The following is a 16,235-nucleotide window of genomic DNA, read 5'->3' on the forward strand; positions in this document are numbered from 1 at the left end:
CGCTCTGCATCTGATCTCTATCAAAAGTCCTTCAAAAAAATGGAATTATGAAGGTAGGATAAAAGTTTTTTTGGTTTGAAAGCAGAGGGTCTGTTCTTTCATTTGATATATTGTTTGTTTATATATTTAACATAGAACATTTTCTGGAAGGCATTCAACTTTTGTGAAAATCATGAAAAATGCTGGTTCTGGCTAGCAACTTTTTTTAAAACCGCTGGTGGGGAAAGAGTTTTTTTTCTTTTTCAGCCAATGGGAAAGCTTTTTTTAGCGGGGAAAGAGTTAAAGTCTCGCGAGAGCTATTCGAAAGCTGTTCCTTAAACCGTCCGCGCCATAACTTACGCACGAGTCACGACGACTATAAATTGCCCTTAATGTCAGACACCAAACGGTTTGCGCAGCGCCGCATGAAGTCCAATATGCCTCTATAAAAAATGGTTTGGTCAATTCAACAAACCGGTTTGTGTATGTAACTGGCGGTCGTTATGGGAAATATGAGCGATATGGATGGCAAATTAAAGTCAAGTGCATGAGGAACATCGTCACGTCCCACAGGTGAGTTTGTAACGCAAAGTGCTGACCATGTGCAGTTTGAAAGAGGCCTTACAAATCTGCGTACATTTACAATTTACAAAATCGATGTTGCTTTATAATATGTACAAAATGTATGGAATAACCTTTTATGTAGCGGTGTTGTTCATAAACATCATCTGGATTTCTAATCTCGTTGTTATCAAGCCACAGATTATCAGTGCCTAGTGTAGTGGCGCACAACTCGACGTTTACCACTTAGTTGTCACATAGTGTAAGAATAGTGCTCAAATGGACAGTTCACCCCAAAAATAAATAATTTACTGATCATTGCTTACTCATGATTTTACAAATCATTATGAGATGGTATTCGTGGGAGTTGATAGGCAGTGAGTATGTAAGTGACAATATTTGGTTAAATCTAAAGCTATTACTGTAGTAAACTGCTCTTCTTTTCTTTAATAATGGATGCCATCATGTTGCTAAATTCCACATCTTTTAACTGTTATTACTGTAGCGCCAGATCCCCTGGAGCTTCATAGATAGAGAAACAATGAGGCATATCTAAGAATGATGCAATTAGGGAGAAACTTGACAATCAAAATTAAAACAATTTTGCTCTTTTTGTGAAACTCAGCACAAACGCTTGTTATGACCCATCTGATGGGTTTTTCATTGAAAATGCACAATTCCTTTACTGTTTTAAAAATCATTCTGTATGCTATTTCCTTCAAGGTGTTAAATTACTTCACATCAAAGGAATTGTGATTTGCAGAATTACCTGCTTAATTCTCATTTTCAGCTGCGGAAAGGGAAACGCTAGTAATGACATTTTTAAATCAGGAGACCTGTAGTATATCGCTTTAATTATACTTTGAGAAAGCTGAAAGACCTCAGGGCACCGAAGAAATCAGCTTTTGCATTACGTAATGTGGCAGGAAATGACAATGAGGGCAAGGAGTGAAATGCCCAGGAGAGGCACATTAAAATAAAAATTCACATGGCAGAGTCTCTTGTGTCTGAATGCCAAAGGTTCCCAGGGTGGTATGCTGAAGAAGGGTGCATTGGAATAATGGAAACTGGAGTGGTCACAAAGTGACGGCGGGGTTCGGGTTCAATTCAATTTTATTTATATAGCGCTTTTCACAATAGTTAATTTGAATTCAGCAACTCAGATTTTATTCCCGAATTTGTATTGTGGTCAGAAACCTAATGATGCAAATTATGCAGTTTTGCTTTTTGAAATTAAAGAGCACATACCATTTTACACTTCCTTTGGTGTGTAAGTGTGTAAATCTCTTTTCTTGGACTACAACAAACACACAGATTGTAGGCAACAGTTTACTTCCTGGGATTTGTGATATAGACAAGACTGACATTATCATAATTCCTCCCACTTCGGACTCACAGCCTGTAAATAAAAGGATTAGTCAATTTTCTTAAAAAAAAATCCAGATAATTTACTCACCTATGTTTTAAAGTTCGCTCTGCATCTGATCTCTATCAAAAGTCCTTCGCAAAAATGGAATTATCTCAGCTTTTTGCTCAAAATTGGGTGTTTTTGAAGAAACCTACCCATGTTTGAGAGGTGATTACAAGAGAACTAATGAAGGTAGGATGAAACGGTTTTTTTTTTGTTTGAAAGCAGAGGGTCTGTTCTTTCATCTGATATATTGTTTGTTTATATATTTAAAGAAGAACATTTTCTGGAAGGCATTAAACTTTTGTGAAAATCATGAAAAATGCTGGCGCTGCCTGGCAACTTTTTTTAAAAACGCTGGCGGGGAAAGAGTTAAGAAAATGCACTAATCCTTTAACTCCTTTTAGCATTGCACTGTGAGCGAATCTTTCAAACATGGTAAGGGTGTCACATTTCGGCCTGACGTCAGAGGTATTCAGGCCCATCACAACGTACAGATTAGCTGACCAATCAGGGACACAACTGTTTTCAAATTGATTAGTTTTGTACAAAATCAGTGGGTCTCAGAAAGACAGGGAAATCTGGAGCTACACAAATTTACGGTATGTGGAAAATAATGTGTTTTATGAACCATAAACCACGCAAGCACATTGTATTATACCAAATACTCAAATAACATTGTTATTTAGCAAAGAAATAGGTGCTCTTTAAGGAAAAGTAGTTGAAAATCAATGGATTTAGAAATTCAGCATACTTTAAATTAGGGCTGCTCGATTATGGGAAAAATCATAATCCCGATTGTTTTGATAGAAATCTTAATCTCGATTACTTAACACGATTACTTAAATGACTGTAAAAACATGCATTTATACATGGGCTTGATATTAACTTTTTTGCTCACCAGCCAAAGTAGCTAGTTGTTTTCCAAAGTTACTAGCCACTCAGCATTTTCACAGGCCACAATTTTGTTGCTGGTAAAATAAATTTTATATGATTAAACTTGACTTTGGCATCCTAAAATGACTTTAATTTGAGCAAATTTACTTGGTTTAGCTAAATTAGATGCAGATTGAATTTCAAATGCAGTCTGACCACCCAAATTAGGACAACATTAGCTGGTATATACCAGGTATATCAGTATAGATCATATCATATATTTAGGTGCATAAAAACAGTCTAGTAAGGCATAAATAGATTTACATTGAATGAATATATTAAAAGTGGAGCAGGGGTGTAGAAGATTAACTGAAAAGATATACACAAAACCCATCGACAACCACTTTTAAATATTTATTAACAACAGCAGTCAAGAAATGTACATGAATTTTACTTTCAACTTGTTTATGCAGATTGTATTTTCAGGGGTGTGATTCTTCCGGATAAATCCGGAATTCCGGCTTTTCCGACCTGAAAATGAGGCTTTCGTGAATCATGCAAATCCAATTTTTTGCGTGTGTGTGTGGGGGGGGGGGTTTGCAAGGCACCGTTATGCGGCTTTCACATAGGATGCGGTGTGCGCTGCGCTGCGCTATGAAACCCATTCATTTCAATGGCTTGCGCCGCGCGAGGGCGGTTTTTTGTTGCGCCGAGCAAAGCGCGAGCGCAGCGGAGCGCAGCTTGCGCTCCCGCCGCGGTCAAAGTTCAACATAGTTTAACTTTTGCGCTGCGCTCTGTGACGATTACCCGCGCGGCCAATAGAAACGGGGCATCCAAACAAGCAAAATGGACGAAAGCTTATACTCGGGATTCTAAGGGCTTTATTATACAAGTTTATGCTCCTACAGATACATCGGAAGGAAAGCCGTCTCATGGAAACACGTAGCAATTCAAGTTGGCATGTCAGGTGTGTTTTAAGTCAAGCAGCTTGTTGTAGGTATGCTTAAAGTTACGTGAAATGGAGACGAGCAACATCAGTCTCTGTATTCCTCGTCGACTATTTAACGCAAATATAAACACTGTAGTAATTTATTGAAAACCCCGCCTACTTTGGTCTGGCCATCAGAGCACAAATCGCTTGGCTGCGCCGAACCCAGCGGCGAGCGCAGCGCACACCGCATCCTATGTGAAAGCCGCATTATAAATAACCGCATATCACTCCGCAATAATCTATTTATTTGTCACGATGGAACTTCATTCAAAGCAGAGTTCACAGAGCCTGCAGTCCGATCTCCGGTGTGTGTTGTTGGCTGCGAATTAAAAAAAATCATGCGTTCGCCTACAAATGGTATGAGAGAAACACGTCTTTCACTCTCAACCAAACTAACAAACTAGCCAATCAGAAGTAGAATAGGGAGGGGTCTTTGAGGTGCGGCTGAGGTCCAGCTCAGCTACAGATGCCGCGCGGCCGCGGTGAAGTCATAAGTTTACGTTGAGTCAGCAGGATGAAGAGTAAGTTTATGAAGCCTAGGTAAGACGACCTAATTCATAAAGGACTTAAATCAGTGGCACTGAGCATGGATAGAAGGAATAGGCCGAGACAAACAGTATTTTAGTAGGAAGAAATTAAGAGAACCAGGTGTTTGCTGCTTTGACAAAACTGTCCGTTTCAAATCAGGCTATGCCAGTAATGTAAATAACAGATTTCTCGTCGAGGTGAAATGCGGTCTCGCGATATCAATATAAAGTTGCGTTTTTGTCAAAAAGTTTGCTTGCATTATATTATACTGTAATCACATACGTTAACGCGCGCATATACGCGAATCAGATCCAATGTCATCCTGACGAACACACGCATACGTTTGCTCCACTTAATGGTTTGTGAATCTGGCAGTAACGCTTGCGATTACAGAATAATATAATGACAAGCACAAACATTCATGGATCTGGTGTGTGAAACGCGTAGCTTTGTCTGTTAGATGCTTTGCCAAAAGAACTATGCAAAAGACAAATGCACTTGACTGCCTTTCCAGAAAGTCACAACATTTGAATAAAGTAACAAATGTTGTAATCAATAATTAATCTGTATTAAATGCCCCCACTAATTATTCTATAAACATTAAACATGTTTTGACTAATGGCGAATCTCATTTATCATATGTTTATGTGGCTTGTGTGCCTTATTATTATTACAATAGGCAACCAAAGATTTTACTAAAAGGGCATAAATTTGTTTACAAGAACATAAAAATCCTCATAGATGTAGTCACTTATTTTTACTCTCAAAATGCACCACATTGTTGTATTTACCTTTAAATGCACAAAATGATTTTGTTCAGTCTGAAGCAGTGGCAAGGCTACATAATGGTCAGGGTGGCACTTGCCCACGCAGATTGACGATTGGCCACTCAGATCGATCAACTTTGAGCCCAAATTATATTTCAACTGTATTTCATTTTGTGTGTGTGTGGTGTGTGTGTGTGTGTGTGTGTGTGTGTGTGTGTCGCCACGTCATGGTAGGTGTGCCGTATATTTTCCTGCTTTTTTGTCCTTTGCCAATCACACCTATGATTTTATATGCTTGATCATGTTTTCTGTTAAAAGTGATTTAAGACTTTTAATGACAACTGTCGAGAGGGCATTATTGTTGCCCAAAGTAGCTTACATTAAAATGATGCGCGAACCTCTCAGCTGGCGGGTTTCATTTGATTTCGTGTTCATTCAGGAATGCGCTGAATTTCTCTCCGCTCTTGCCCTGAGAATGTGCACGCAATATATATCTCTCCAATCACTTCCATGCAATTGTTATATCTTTCCCGAAGTGTGTATGCGCTCAGACTGCGTCCTCTTGTGCATTCGCAAATCCATCACCTCTCGCACGCTCTCTGGGAGGTGGCGCTTTGGTCCGCAACGCTCCGCTGAACCCGCGCACGTCTCCACAAACGGTCGCAGCCGAAATATACCCGCATTTGGCGGGTGTTAATGTCAAGCCCTGCATACATTCAATGCATTGTTTAGTGTTGCTGCAGAAGGCTACACGTGTCAAAGCAGTAGTGTTTAAGTGCCAGCAGAACGCGATTCACATTTTAAACACGATCGCTTGAAATGCATATAACTTTACAAACATAAACAGGATTATTACCTAGTGACCTGACTTAAAACAGATGACTGAGCGCGCAGCTCTCTGCATGGAGAGCGGCGCCACGATCCAGCTGATATTTTAAACGTGAGGGATAGTTTGCCTCCACTCGCTTGAAAAGCATAAAACTGAACAAATACATGAGGATTTCTACTTTGTGTGCGAGGCGCAGCTGCTTATGACGCGTTGGATTAATGACTCAAAACGAAATAACATAAATGCGGCACACTAATCGATCTCCCTCGATTATCTTGTTTTTGCAATCGAAATGTGCAAAAATCGAAATTGAAATCGAAAAAGGATTAATTGCACAGCCCTACTTTAAATGCTGAAAAAAGTCTTGTTTGAAAGTTTATTTACAAATATTAAAGGTGCTTGTTATGTTCCTCCTTCGTAAGGTGCTTTGGATAAAAAGCAACTGCAACCAAACTGATCAGAGGCCCCATTGATTTTCATAGTATTCTTTCTCCTACTATGGAAGTCAATGGGGCCTCTGATTGGTTTGTTTACAAACATTTCTCAAAATATCTACCGTCATGTTCAAAGACATTTATACAAGAGTATAACAACATGAGACTGAGCAAATGACAACAGAATTGTCACCTCTGGGTGAACTATCCCCTTAAGTTAATTTATTTTACTTCCTGTAAAGTTCTAAATAAGTGTATTTTCAATCATGTATACAAATAAAGTGTACTTATTAAATTTAGGACAGTTAGGACCGCTCTAGAGAGATTAAGGAGAGAGGCACACAAATGCATACACAAGCATGTAACAAGAAGATACATTTTTATGTAAGATTAACAAATCCTTATTTTTATTGCCAGCAAGGTACATTAACTGGTCACAAGTATGTTATCTACAACATAGTATTAATAAACATGATCAATGATAGACAATGCAGCAGTGATCCAATAGGGAGCCAGCTTGTCTGAAACTTGCTCACACTGTCCCTAGGCCAGAAGGTCACACTTATTGTTGAACCCTGTTTTCACGTTCCAGTCATATGCCTGTGTTTTGACACAGTGGCTGCTGTCCGTGGTCCTGACAGCATGGTTTGCACACAAATATTCTGCGGTGCCTACAGGCACAGAGTGAGTAATATTCATCACAATGATTTCATGGCACCATGCAGAATTTGACCTAATGTAATAGCAGCTAATGGTATGTTTCCAGCTTGAAGTGCTGCGTTATGTGTATGTTTTGCGTTGCTCAAGGTTAGCATGGGTGTTTAACTCAGCAGGCAATGTCTGCGTGTAAAATCGGTCTAATGCTGTGCTATTCTTCATTTCTCTCAACATGATGTGTCGTGCTAATGGAAGACATACACGCATGCTATCGTAAGACTGTGGCAGACTTATTAAATCTTTGGATACTGCGTATGAGCCTTTTAGTTGCAAGTCACACATGCTAGTGTGTCAATCAGCATTCAGGACATCACGGTTAGGCTAATACATAATAGTGCGATAGTCTGCAAAATGTAATGCAGTTTTTATGATAAATGAGAACTGTTTCTGCTCAAGGCACTCATATGCCAGCTGTTTGTGCAGTACTGAATCCATATGGTAAATAGGTTTGTAAATGTCAAGAGCGTTGTTTAAAGAGCAAGACCATTAGGTTTAAAGGACGAAGGATACTGACCTGTTGACCTGCATTACAAATTTTCCACCTTTAGTGTGAAAGAAATCTTTTGGACTTATTTTATTGACCATGAAATATTATTGAATCAACATTAAGACTTCAAAGTTTACGCGAATCAAATGACAACATTCACTTACAGTTCCTCTTGAACGGATCTTAGAAGATCCATAAAGGTGTCTCTTCTAAATAAATAATTTGTTATGATAAATTTCAAATCATTTACTGACACTCTTTTCAAAATCCATATTACTTCTGTGGAAGAGATTAACTTGTTATTTATTGCAGAATGTTTACACTCTAAAAAATGCTGGGTTGTTTTTAACCCAGGGCTGGGTCACTGTTGGACAGAACACACTGCCGGGTAAAAATGTCCCAACTGCTGGGTTGTTTTAACCCAATTGCTGGGTTATTGTCAATCAACCATCTTGACACAACCCAGTAGTTGGGTTAAAATAACCCAGCAGTTGGGTCATTTTAACCCGGCAGTGTGTTCTGTCCAATAGTGGCCCAGCCCTGGGTTAAAAACAACCCAGCAATTTTTAGAGTGTAAAGAGACACTCCACTTTTTTTGAAAAATGCTCATTTTTTCAGCTCCCCTAGAGTTAAACATTTAATTTTTACCGTTTTGGAATCCATTCAGCTGATCTCCGGATCTGGCAGTACCATTTGTAGCATAGCTTAGCATAATCCATTGAATCTGATTAGGCCATTAGCATTGCACTAAAAAAGACAAAAGAGTTTCGATATTTTTCCTATTTAAAACTTGACTCTTCTGTAGTTACATTGTGTATTAAGACCGACGGAAAATTAATAGTTGCGATTTTCTAGGCCGATAATGGCTAGGAACTATACTCTTATTCTGGCGTAATAATCAAGGACTTTGCTGCTGTAACATGCTTATATTACGCAGCGCTGAAAATAGTCCCTTGCTATTGAAAGTAACCAAGGGGACTATTTTCGGGCAGTGCGTAATATCAATACGCCTGCTGCAGCCTTGTTACAGCAGCAAAGTCCTTGATTATTACACCAGAATGAGAGTATTGGTTCTTAGCCATATCTGCCTAGAAAATCACAACTTTTTAAATTTTCTGTCGGTCTTAGTACATGATGTAACTACAGAAGAGTCAAGTTTTAAAAAGGAAAAATATTGAAACTTTGGTTATTTTTTAGCGAGATGCTAATGGTCTAATCAGATTCAATGGATTATGCTAAGCTATGCTAAAAGTGGTACTGCCAGACTCCGAGATCAGCTGCATGGATTCCAAAACGATAAAAATCAAATGTTTAACTCTAGAGGAGCTAGAAAATTAGCATATTTTCAAAAAAAAGTGGAGTATCTCTATAAGCTAATGTGTCTAATAGTGGTGAATATCTACTTCTATTACAGTTTGTTCTTTTAATAAATCATATGGTTTCAGAAGACTTCCAATATAGCACATGAGTCACAAAAGGGGATTTTACAATGCTATGTTGTTGTCCTTTTTTGAGCTTGACAGACTCTGGTCTTTATTCCCTTTTATTGTACAGGTGAAAGCGAGATGGACATCCACAGAGGAAGTCATATGAGTTTGAAATGACATAAGGGTGAGTAGATAATGACAGAATTGATCCACTCTCTCTGACAGTTAGCAGAGGTATAAGTCATTGCAAGCATCCCGGTTTCTCCAGAACAGTACGTAGGTGACAACAGTATAAACTCACACCTCTGTAATTACCGTTATCGTCTCAGCGAGTCTGCAGGAATTGCCGGCACTAAATTCTGCCCCGTGTTTCAGTTGTTAAATAAAATCTCAAACGCATTACAGATAATACCGTTACACCGCAGGAGAAGAGTGAGCACGCTTCTCATTCAGCATCAGATGAAAGATTTAAAGGCTGAATATTTTATTGCGTTTTGACATTTATCTGACATTTGACGTCTTCACTGCTCTCTTCTGAAAATATGCTAATGTAAGAATGAGTGCCATGGCCCATCCAGTCATAGTGTGTCATCGCTAATGTTTACAGAACAGCTGGATTGGACGAGATCTAGATTTGACTGAGCAAATATGTGCCTTTGATTATGGGTGCAGCGAGAGAGCCTGCCGTGGAAACCTCGCTGTAGGATATTAGGAGGCTGTTGCCATGGTAACAGCACCTCGGAATATGAGTGGAAAGCAGAGGTGCTCTCTTCTCGGTTTGTGCTGTCAGATGTGTGCTGGAGGCGTATTTGATGGAGCTCATGAGTCTAGGCACTACCGAGCAGGTCGACTAAAGTTTCACACTCGAGATGACTAAAACATCTATTAGTGCGTGTACATAGACTGTTATTGTGGAGAGGAGATGTTTAAATGCTAAAGTGTGTGCGTGCATGTTTGGGGTCAATGTGGTTCTTGCAGCCATTTCCCTTCTTTTGTTCATAGCTTCGGTCTGCCTTCGATTTCTGTCCCAGCCCACCGGCTACTTTAAACGACCTGGTCAAATGCCTGTTCGATCCGGTGAGTGCTGGACCAAAACCCCAGTGGCAGCTCACTAAAACTGTAAAATGTGAACTAGGTGTCTTGAGGGTTTTAAAACAACACTCAGTGCACTTTTCTAAATTCAGCATTTATTGCACTATTCATGTACGAGGTGACAGGTCGCAGTTGTAACACGTTGCATTTCATGAATCACAAATAAATCAGAATCACATACTGTAAATGCAGATGCTCTGTAAAGTTCTCTATTTGCTGTGTTGTTGGTTAATGTGAATGACAGATCCTAACACTGTTGCTAGCTCACAGGGTTGTAACATGTTTTAACATACTATTCATGATTTTAACATGAAAACACAAAATAAAATTTTACCTTGGCTAGGACATAAAAATAGTCATACATTTAAAAATGTAATCCTTAATGTGTAATAACCACACTGTAAGCAAAGACAAGTTGCTTCAACTTAAAAAACATATTATTATTGCTGCCCTTAAAATGTCAGTTTTGCCTTGTTAAACAAACAAGTAACTTTAGGTTAAATGTACTTTAGATTGCTGAACAGGCAATTAACATTTTTCGTTCACTGAACGTAAAATGTCTCAGTCCAGCAATATATTCTTGTTAGTTTAACAACTCTTATATAACAGTAGCAGGTAATTTATGCAAACTCCAATGCATGATGGGTAAAATGTTTACATCCTGAGGATCTAAATAAGCTCAAATTAACTGATTTAACTCAAAATTTCTTGTTGAATGAAAGATTTCATTCAATTGGTGCATTAAACTAAAACACATGAGTAATGGAGGAAAAATTTCAGGGTTTAGGTTAAAGGGATAGTTCACCCAAAAATGAAAATTCGGTCATCATTTTTTCATCCTCATGTTGTTGTAAACCTGTATGAATTTCTTTTTTCTGATGAACATAAAATAAGATATTTTGATAAATGAAGGTAAACACACCGTTAACGGTACCCACTGAAATCCATCATATTTTTGTTTTTCCTACTATGGAAGTCAATGGTTACAGTCAGCTGTGTGTTTACTATCATTTATCATTTTGTGTTCATCAGAATTTTTTTTAATACAGATTTCAAACAATACGAAGATGAGAAAATGTTGACAGAATTTAAATCTCTTTAAGTGTGCTTTTTTATTTGGGTTAACAGTGCATTATTTCAAAGTGTCCAGTAGGGATCAGAATCTGCCGATAACGGCATTAAATGACTCGATCGGCCGATAACAGCATTAAATGTCATCATACTTTGTCATCGTAGGGCTCCTGAATGCGGCTGCAATTAAGGGGGTCGCACACCGGACGCGCAGCTCAGCGTCGCGCCGTGCTGCGTCGAGTCGTGTCTAGGACAACTAGGTATCGTACACCGGAAGTGCACATTAAATAGCATGAGCTTAGTCAGATAGTGTCAACTTCAAAATGCAAAATATACGTTAGCAGCCAATGTTAATCGTTAATGATTTGGGACAAATATGATGTTATTTAATCTTAAACTATGTGATTTTTTTTAGAATGGTGCAGCGCGGGGCTGAGCTGCGCGTTCGGTGTGTGAACCCCCTTTAGAGACCATTTTTATCTGTATACAACACATATCTTTCGCAGACATCACATACTCATGCCGAAAATATATTATTTGCATGCGTTTTAAAGTTTTGATAGTTTAAACTTTCATTTTCCTCACAGCTGCTCTTGTTTGCGTAAACCCGCCGCACGCACACACAGCAGCCTGTCATCAGTGAACAGAGTGATCTCTCTCACGTCTTAAAGCTACAGTAACCCAATTCATCTCTCAATAAAATCACTCTCTGCTCTTGACTAAAGAACTTCATACGAATGCGTGTATATTTAATTCATACAGACAGACTGTGAAGTGTTTTATTTTCATTACTTTTAACAGATATAAACCTTTTAAATGGCATATGCAGAATAAATATTTGTGGTGTTAATTTATTTGTTTCTCTATTAAAACTATAATATACTATTTAAAGCCTTAAAGTTTTATATAGCGTCATGGTGCGTAGAGCAACGAGGGATTGAGAACATGCAGGCAATGAGACATAATGGTTTATTAATTATTTTACGGCTCTCCCACTTCAAAATGGCCATCAAAGCTTTAGCCAGCCTTCAACAAAGACATGTAAACACATGAGTGGTACAGCAAATGCAAATATAGCAAATATAGCAAAAATGTATTTTTGGAATGTAGTAGATTTGTAGTAGTCTGTGAGTTATAAAGGAAATGCTATATTTGCATTTGCTGTACCACTCATGTGTTTACATGTCTGTGTTGAAGGCTGGCTAAAGCTTTAATGGCCATTTTGAAGTGGGAGAGCCGTAAAATAATTAATAAACCATTATGTCTCATTGCCTGCATGTTCTCAATCCCTCGTTGCTCTACGCACCATGACGCTATATAAAACTTTAAGGCTTTAAATAGTTGCCAGCCTGCATGAAACAGCCCCCATCAAGATGGCCACAGAGGAGTTCATGATTGCACATCCTACATGGGGAAACAGTCATACACAAACAAGCATATGAATTTATAAAGTAGTCAACCTTAATTGCCTGCGCAAATAAAATCATAAACTCCCACTCATGTATCCCTCATATTCTCTGCCTTTTTCCTTTGTGAAAGGAGGTGGTAAGGCATTCGCTCTGACTCACAGCATCCCTCCTGCACAGCCTAATGCTGAGCGGAGGGGACATAGTGATTTACAGATAACTGAAGTAATCCCTCCTAAAACATGTCCAACTTGTAAGTTTTGGGGTTGTTGTTTGGTCATTCAACTTGAAGAATTTGACAGTCTGGAAAAAAGGACACGGTTTGTCCGGAAGAGAAGGGTAAAAGCTACCTCTGTCAAGCTGTGGAAAAAAGCAGAAGTATGAGGCTGATCTGTCTTTCCTTGAGGCCGTGCAGCTTGTCACGGACACGCTCTGAAAACCCTGTGACCCTGTGCGGTCGTGAAAACCTCAATCCCTGACCTCTCTGTGGCGAACAGAGCTGCCCGCGGGCGGGTCAGAGGTGTATGTTCGCTTGAAGTGCTTCTGTCTTTTAGAGTTGCCAGGTACACCTCAGGGACATCCTTGACCGAGTTATAGTAAGGAGGGAGACCATGTTACCATTTTGTCTTAATTACTTCATTTCAGACATCGATTTGCATACTAACACAGAAACTTGCGCACTTTAGGTTTGTTTGTAATTGAAATATTGTTTCAAGTTTTGAATTTGATTGCATCAAGTTCACCATATTGGAAAATCGCGTAGTCAGGAAATTCAATATATTTGCATAATTGCCAGTGATTAACAGGGAAATAAAATACTTGGTCTTGTGAAAATGACACTGAGATTGGGACATGTATAAAAATGTAAACATTTAGATTTTCTCAAGTACTTGATAATCTTCATCTGAGCCTGTGTCATTGCAATATACGCTTAAGATTTATGGTTTGTTGGCAAAAAATATGGCCTGAGATTGTGGATATTTGCAGTGAAATTTAAAGGATAACACAGTATTTGAAGAAGGCTTTGTTGCTTGCACATAAAATGAATGTAAGTGTGAGACATCAAACCAGTTTAATTAACCTCTCAATATCTAACCCAGGGTTTTTCTGTTCTTTTCCGTTCTTTTCCTTTAATAAATTAAAGTAGTCACGAGTTGATCCGATGCAAATTATAAACCCGAAAGAACATTTTGCACCAGGTTGGAAACAGCTAAGATGGACCCAGGAGAGCACATGCTGCCCATTGTCATACTCCATGAATGCTTGTGTGGGTCTGTTATGGTTGAATGCATCAAATGCGCAGGTGACTGTCTGTGTCTATCCTTTAAGCTTTTTTCATAATTTCTTGGCTATTTTTTTTCAAAGGTCAGAAAATTTTGCGCAGAAGTATAGTATTGGAATAAAAAATTGCCGGACCAAATCTTGAATGAGAGATCTGGCAGAGTCGTTGGCAGGCATTTTAAAGCATGCCTGAAACATCACACATGGGCTCTGTTCCAAAACCAAGGGAGCTGCCTTGCCGTCTACTGTCTTTGAACTTTATGTAAGCAGAAACTGCGCAACATACAAATATCATTTGACTCAGAATTTATTTTAATAAACAAGCAAACAATGTTTTAAAAGCACGTGTATACACTTTTAAGAAAAATGGTCTCTAACTTTCATTGAGGCGGTACCTTTTCAAAAAGTACACATTTGCATCAAAAGAGTTCTTATTGGTGCCTCAAAGGTACAAATTAGTGCCTCAAAGTCAAAGGTACATATTAGTATCTCAAAGGTACATATTGGTAGCAAATGTATACCATATCTGTACCTGAACCTGTTCCCAGTGGCAGCTTGGGACAGTTTTTTGTATTTTTCTGATGCTGTATAACACAGACATATCGGGTAAAAATACATTTCTAACTGTGTTTAAAGGTGCAATGTGGGATTTTTAGCAGCATCTAGCGGTGGAACTGTAAATTGCAACCAACGGCTCAGTCCACAGCTCACCCCTCCCTTTCGAAACGCATAGCGAAGCTAAGGTAGCCGCCACAGGACAAGCATGTCATTGCCTGAGACAACGTAGTAACAAAATGTGCTCTATAGTTTCTATGTTTAGGGCTACTGTAAAAACATGATAGCACGAAATGACAACTTTCATGTAAGTGGACCCATGATATATGTAGATAAAACGTTTCTAAGGTAATAAAATCAATACAGTTCATTTTGTAATGTCTTTATACACCACTTATAATATAGTTATGTATTGCATTTCTGTGAAAATCCTTTTAAAAGTCCCACTTTGCACCTTTAACTGTTTAAAAGTATTTCTGTATTTGTTTATTTAAAAGTCCCGTTCTTTCTGTGTTTTTGAAGCTTTGATTGTGTTTACAGTGCGCAATATAACATGTGTTCATGTTTCACGTGTAAAAAAAGTTATATTTTTTACACAATGTACTTATCTCTATACTGCTGTTTTTACTGTCCTAAAAACGGGCTGATGTCTTCCTTGTTCTATGAAGTCCCTCCTTCAGAATAAGTAATGAGTTCTGATTGTGTAGTTTGTTTAGTTTGTTGTGATTTGATAGCAGCTTAGCTTGCCGTTAGCTTAGCTGGCGACTGACGTATTCCTGTGGGCGGAGTTTAGTCAAAAAACTGTTGACATCATTAAAGCAGGAAATAGAGGGCTGTAGTCCAAGAGTCGTTGTAGGCTTTGAAAGGCGAATTCTGGTAAAGAAAATATATCGCCTGGTAGTGAACTTTGAGCTTTATCATTTTACATGTATTATTTTTGCTATTATAGCAACATTACACACGAACTAGGGTTTAAAAAATGGGATCAAAAAGAACATGACCTTTTAAACAGCATCTTTTGCTTTACTTGTTTTTTTTTCAGTTTCATTTTATTCACTGACTGTGTTTTAGTGCATTATAGGATTTCTGTAGGAACCTGTAGGAACCGTTTTGCATTCTGAGCACGCCTATGATGTCTTTATATGCTGCCTTCGTAGGCAACTCACTTGGTTTTGGAACAGAGTCATGCCGTCTTAAGCTCATGGGAGTTATGTTAGCCAAATACTGGCTTCTTGAAGTGCATGTTCGGCTTTTAGATGAGGGTCTCTTGAGGTTTTGCCATCTTGTATCGAAAGATTCAGACACCGTTTCAAGCTTTCACCACAAGGGTACTTTATTCTGGAAAGTGGAGTAGATTTTGTCAATGGTGTCAAGTTAAAAGGCTTCAGCTCAGTAAAAAGTTTTATTGTTCCTTTTGGCAGCAGCCTAGTTGAAGTCCATGTGGAGGTTTATTGGCTGTTGTTTTAGTGGAGCATAATTGAATAGAAAACACGATAGTGGTTCATGCCCTTTGTGTCAATCCTTTACAATTGCTTCATAATTGTTTCCTTAATTTTCTGTTATTCATTTCCTAAATATCATCTATTTTCCAGCTTCAGTTTTTATCTTTGTTTTTCTGGTGTGTCATTTTTGTACTCTTGGGGTCTTTCTTTTGATAACAAAATTAGGAATTTGTAGTTTTATGTCCAAGAGTGTTTTAGGCATGGGACAGTTACTGGTTTCAAGGTATACCGAGGTTTTAAACAGTCAAGGTTTCAAAACCACTAAAATGTTCTGTGATATTGTTTCCAAGGTATGAGCTGTGTTTATACAAAATTCATCAAATC

The 16,235-nt window shown here is 38.4% G+C and overlaps 1 long non-coding RNA gene across 1 annotated transcript in view; it reads left to right on the plus strand.

The window, feature by feature from the left end:
- Positions 1-342: 342 nt before the first annotated feature.
- Positions 343-16,235, plus strand: part of LOC129421087 (uncharacterized) — an 86,110-nt gene continuing 70,217 nt past the window's right edge. Inside the window, exons 1-2 of the long non-coding RNA XR_008636978.2 lie at positions 343-552; positions 9,132-9,188. This is a non-coding gene — a long non-coding RNA (uncharacterized lncRNA). The remainder of the gene's footprint in view (positions 553-9,131; positions 9,189-16,235) is intronic.

This window comes from Misgurnus anguillicaudatus, chromosome 4, assembly GCF_027580225.2.
Source record: "Misgurnus anguillicaudatus chromosome 4, ASM2758022v2, whole genome shotgun sequence".
Lineage (NCBI taxonomy): Eukaryota > Metazoa > Chordata > Actinopteri > Cypriniformes > Cobitidae > Misgurnus > Misgurnus anguillicaudatus.